The sequence below is a fragment of the Alligator sinensis genome, unplaced genomic scaffold (assembly GCF_000455745.1).
Source record: "Alligator sinensis unplaced genomic scaffold, ASM45574v1 scaffold869_1, whole genome shotgun sequence".
Classification (NCBI taxonomy): Eukaryota; Metazoa; Chordata; order Crocodylia; family Alligatoridae; genus Alligator; species Alligator sinensis.
The window spans coordinates 1821767-1828052 of NW_005842159.1; positions in this window are offsets into that span (position 1 = coordinate 1821767).

Below are 6286 nucleotides of genomic sequence, written 5' to 3' on the forward strand. Positions count from 1 at the left end.
TTGACTAGAAATGAAAAGCATAGGTCCCATTGATTCCAGTTTGTAAAAGTGTTTCCCTGAATAGGGATATTGAACATGGGCCTAAATAAAGAATTCTTGTATTCATATGTTTTACAGTAAATAAGTAGGAAACACATGGCTGAAAAATGGAAAAGCTCCAGCCTCTGAGTATGATGCTATACAGAGGAGCAGATGGACAGCTGCTGCAATTTCAATTAGATCAATTTCAAGGGAAGCCCAATTAACGGCCAATTACAGTACTTGAGACTGATGGTGACACTGTTTACTAAAAAGGATAAAAATCCAATTATATACTAACTGTGGTGCCCTGAACTAATGCAAACATACTGGAGCCACAGTGAGTATTTGATAGATACACCATTTTGAGTTTACCAGTACATATTATAAAGCAGTCATTTTTATTTTCTTGAGAAGATGGAGCAGGATTTGGACTAGACTGCTCTAGAAACCTAGACAAGATAGATAGATAGATAGATGGATCATATTGCATATGAGTTTATAAGCATTACTACAAGAAGAGGAAAGTAATAGCTCTTAAGAGCATTACTTGAAAAAATTATAAGTTTTCATTTAAATGGGTGTTTGTCTACACAAGGGCACTAGGAAAATTCATCCAAATTACCTTTCAAAGTGGAGTGGGTTAAGTGTATTAAATCTCCATGCAGACACACACAATCAGGATTATAGAGGTCTTAATTCAATTTATCTTAATTAATTTGAAATTAATTTGGAAAGTAAAGTGATTTCTACAGCAATGACGGTAAACTGAATTAAAGCTACTTGAATCCTGAATGAGAGTATTCACACACACATTTAATGAACATTACCAATCTACTTTACCTTCTCAATTTATGGTTATGAACAGTTGACAAATTCGCCACTGGGCAAAAGGGGTGGAGCTTTACTGCAAGCCAGCTACTTCGTAGTATTGCCTTTATACATGCTTTTACCTAGCCATAAGTGGAAACTAAGCGGTGGTAGTTTATCTGACAATGAAAGGAAGGGGTAAATTATCACAAATTATTCTTCAATTACTACAGAGTAAGAAAATGAACATAGGCTGTTACTGGAAAGTAGCACTTACAAGGTAACAACAATAGTAAATTGTCTACATGTCTGTATCCTTAGTAAGTTTCCTGAGTGTATCTGTTTGGACAAAATGTGGGATTAAAAGAAAAAATCCTAGCATTAGCTCCTCAATAGGGATTAATGGATGTGTCTACACAAGACGCTATGGTGCCATAGAGATGCACTATGTTGCCATAGCATCTACTGGCAAAAACGGTGACACTGTCACTACATTGCTGTAGCAATGCGCTCCCTCATTATAGCATGGTGCTATGGTGATGTAGCAGCCAAAATTAACCATGTGCAGCTGGCACAGCAGAGTACTCGCCATTTTTTAATACTTCCAAAAGGAAGTACTAAATGATGACACAATAACAAAGGCGCTATATGCCAATGTGTAGATGCACCCAATATGTACAGCTCCATTCATGTCAATAGGGCAATATCAATTTACATGGTGATGATCTGCTGTTTGATTTTTCTAGAATTTTTCTCACCTTTGGTTTTGTAGATGATTCAATAAATTGGTCTTTTAGAACTCCATGTTTTTATGTACTTGCCTACAAAATTATTAATTATAAAAGTTTTTCATGGTTCATTTCTTGATATTGTGAGCTGATCTGGGAAGACCCCTTTTGTGAAGGAAGCTTTGCCTTTCCTAAGTCAGATTCAAGAGTTTGGTATTTGACCAACCTTTGAATGTGGCATTTCATCTTTTGTAACTGTAGCAAAACAGTTCTCAAGTCTAGAACTGGCATTTATATATTTATGTAGGATACAGAAAAGTGGTAGCAAAATCAAGAGAAACTGAGGAAAGTAATAATTTGTACATATTCTACACATCTTATTAAATATAATGAAACACTTTTAAACATATTTTTCCAAAAGAAATTCTGGAAAATATTTTAAAATGCTGCTTCTGGGACTAAGAATTAAATGTCACATTTCAGCCTGGAGCATCTTTTTACAGCTTAGCTACCATATAAATCATTGAAAATAGTAACATAATTGAAATACTGATAGCGCTTTAAATACAGCAGTCCTTATGGGACCACTATTTTATTGAATTTGTCCAAAGATGAGTTATTATCTTATTTTTATAGAGCACAAATAATCAGTCACTTACTCTTTGCTTACATGGTAACTGTTTTTCCTAGTAGCTCTATTATTCAGTCCTAGTTTTCCATGTCAAGTCAGTATTCAATTACTATAATCTGAAAGACATAAATGACAATGCAGTTTTTCAGACAGCAATTAAATAGCTATTTATGCGTTCAAAAACATGCTTATAATGCTGTATAATTGCACTGAAAAATGATGTGAAATTATCAGTAAAATGCTTTTGTGTGTTTCCCTATCCAATGGAATGTAACACAACTTTGACAGAAAGAGTATGTCTACGGTGCAGTCAGTAGTGACGGCAGTGAAATATAGATATAACTGAGTTAGGTTGAAACTAGCTAACTTGGGGATTGGTAGTAGTATCACTGTAGCAGCAAGAAGATCTGTGGGGTAATGTATCTTGCTTTCCTGGTTTTTTTACGTCCCAGTGGGCATGTCTACATGTGCCCCCAACCGTGCAGTTGTTACTGCACAGTCATTTAGTACTTGCTAATGCATTAGCATTAATGCATTAATGACTGTGTAGTAACCACCATTACTGTACAGTCCTGGCAGCGCACGGCTCATTTCTGACCCCACTGTGCAGTAGCATCAGTGTCACGCTTCATGCCTGCTGATGCCACATCGCCATAACATCTTGTGTAGACACACCCACTGAACTCTGTGCTGACATGGTAAACTGTTATTGCTTCATAGTTTCATTGTTTCATAGTTGGTAGGGTTGGAAGGGACCAGCAGATCATCAAGTCCGACCCCTTGCCATGGACAGGAAAGAATGCTGGGGTCAAATGAGCTAGTAAGTATAAAGATGGCTACAAACCCAAAAAACTAATTGGATTTGTTGTGTAGAACCAGTGGACTGATTATACTTGCAGGTTAAGCAATATCAGCCCTTTTGGGGGTGTCACAACACAGGGTAGTTTTAAAGAAGGATTTGAAATAAATTTAAATCAATTACCAGCTGATTAACTGACAAGAGATTAAGTATCCAATCATATGGTAACCTAGAAGGCAGACAAGTGAATTTACATTTTAGTCTCCTGAGTAGAGACCTTGTTCTATTATAGGAGTCAAGGCATGTCACTGGAGAATGAGTAAGATGCATCTGTGCCACTACTAGATACAAAACTGGTTCTCTAAAACAAGCTGCATCTTGAGGTATACTTTATACCGGTCTTTCTCTTTCTCTCAAGCACATCATATTAGGGTACAATTCAACATCATTCACCAAAAGGATCAAGAATTCTTTCATGACTGGCCCCTGCTAAAACATTTTGAGCACCCTAAATTAAAAATCTAGCTAGATAAACTGATACAACTTTGCTTTTCTGGGTTTCCTTTTATAGAATGATCTACAGGTATGATCTACTTTCTTTATAGTTATATTAATATGGTCAAGGTGATTAAATTAGTTCAGAAATAGAAGTAACAGCTCATCAAGGACCTAAAGACCTTTGAGTTTAAAGATTTTTCAGTTCATTAAGAAATCAAAGCAGGGTGACTACTAAGTAATCACTGAATTTCCAAGACTTCTTTGTCGTATTAAATTTGATCTTCAGAAGCGTAGACACTTGAACTTGTATACAAGCATATTTGAGACATCTTTCTTTCTTGTTCTGCTCTGTCCACAGAGTATTTGCTCTCTAGTGACTCTGTCTGACGTCTCACAATAACCCTGTAAGCCTATTGACCTTCTTAATCTTTTGGGCATATTGGGAAAGGCTATTGACTCCTTTTACTTCTTTATAGTTGATATACTTTCAGTGTCTCCACAGGCAGTTGAGCATGCCACTCCCAATGGAACTCCATTGGATTTAACAAATGAGTTTTTGTCTTTTGAAAAAAAGATCCTTCATCATCTTTAACTGAAAATTATCAGCTTTTTCAAATGTTTGATAGAAAGTCTGCTATAGGAAAGCATATATTCAACTGAGTTACTCTCACATTTTGGGCTTTGATCAAGAGATGAGTACCAATTTAGACATTTCATTTTTTCTAGCTCTTCATATATTTATTTTACATTTCCAATATAGTTTTTTGATTTCTAAGAATGGAGAATTTCCATATTCTATTTTGGTTACAGTTTGTCAGGTTTTTCTTGTTGGTTTTTCTGTAGGGTGAAGGTCAACAAGGTGTGTCCTAGATCATGTTTTTTAGTGCATACTTTACTGTCCTTTTGATGTGCTACATTTCTGTAGAAGGTTATGTAAAAGGTATAGAACTGTCACTAAGAAGGTTGTGCTCTAGGCCAATATGATGTCATACCTCTGAAAAAGTTTGTTCCTATGCTTGTTCCACTGGATGGTCACTCTGCTTGACTATAGTTTCTCTTAATTGTCATCTGTTTTTAATTGTTAATTTTAATTGTATTCACTGGGGTCTGGCATTGATCAGATGCTAAGGCACATGGTTTAGTCTAGAGGTAACAAGTTCAAGGCCATAACAGAAATGCTCATAGCATGGCCCTGTCAGATTCCAATGAATCTGTGAACTCTGCTCTCCCAATGAATCTGTGAACTCTGCTCTGTTTCTCCCAAGTACATGAAAAAGGGAGTACTTTATTCATTTTTATTAGATTTTGTGCTATTCCATCTTCTGTATGCTTGATTACTCAAAATACTGTAGTCTGATATGTCTCCTTTTTCCATCTCATCTGGGAGTTTCAGCTGTTCTCCTTCATTCTCTTCTTGAGCATTTCTACCTCCACTGCCTTTACTGGATCTTACTGATCTTCTTGTTCCAGTTTCCGCAGATATCCATCTCTGCAGAAATTCTGGTAGGTTTTTTTTTAAGCAAGGACTACCTATTAACTGATGTTTTGTAAAGGGCCAAGTGATGGGTTTGTTACAATGATCTTCTGCAGAGAATGAATTTAATCCTACTGGTTCCTGTATGGAAAACAATACTTTGTAAAATACATCCCTGATTGTCAGGGGTGGGGGGAAGGAATTGGGGAGGGGGGAAGGCAGGGGCTGGTGGGTTACATTATTCTTTTTTCCTCTGACTGATTGTGGTGGAGCACCAGTGGGGTGTTCACCACTTAGGGAAGTTGCAAGTTCTGCAGGGAGCTTGTTGGCTGAGCAGCAGGGAAAATGCCTCCCCCGCCAGGAACCATTTTAAGGGGGAAGGCGTGTGTCAGAAAACTCACAGTGCTCTGCCACTTTAAGAACTGGGCCAGACAGCAGGCAGGTACAGCCCAGTCTTGACAAGCAGCCATCTTAAACTCGGGCCAACAAGACTGGAAGCAGCAGTTGCTGCCTGGCACTGAGGAGGGAACATCTCCCAGCGGAGGAGGCAACATCGGACTGAGCTCTTCCTGGAATACCTGGGAAGTAAGGGTGAGGCTATGGGGAAGGAGGAGGCCTCATCGGTCCTGGACATGACCTGAAACTGTGCCCTGCCAGGATAGGGAGGCCTGGTGGTTCTATCTGTGGACGGGCAGGGCCACTTAAGTGCCAGGTTGAAGGACCATCCTGTTGTAAGGTGGGTCAGGGTGCCTAAACCCCTGCCCTCACCTTCAGGTGGGCTTAGGAGGCAGCTCAGGGCCAGGCATGCAGAGTAGCTGCACCTGAGCCCTGTGGGGTGGTAGACGTTGGAGGTGGGCCAGGCACAGCAGGAGAGTGTTACCTGAGCCTATAGAGGTATTCTACCTCTAGCCCTGAGTGAGAGAGCAGAGTGGTGGGCTAGGCATGGCAAGCACAGTGCTACCTGAGCCTATGGCGGTGGTTGACCCCGAGCCCGAATGGTATGGTGGAGCAGCATGGCCCTGAGAGAGGGCGGAGTAGTGTAGCCCAGAGTTTGGGGCAGTATTATGAGAAGCAGCTGAGTTGTGGGGCATAGCTGTGAGGCCCTGAGATGAGGAGGCAGTTGACAAGGCCCACTGTAAGACACTTGACTGGAGGCTGGGTGCTAGGCTGGATATGGAAGGCCCGATGTGTGCACCAGTAAGGATACAAGTGCTAGGCCCAGAAACATGAACGAGGTCACTAGGACTTTGAATTCCAGTGGGGAGTGAGAGTCCCACATGAGACTCCGGAACTGGAGTCCCAGTGCTACCTAGCTAGAGGAAACATCT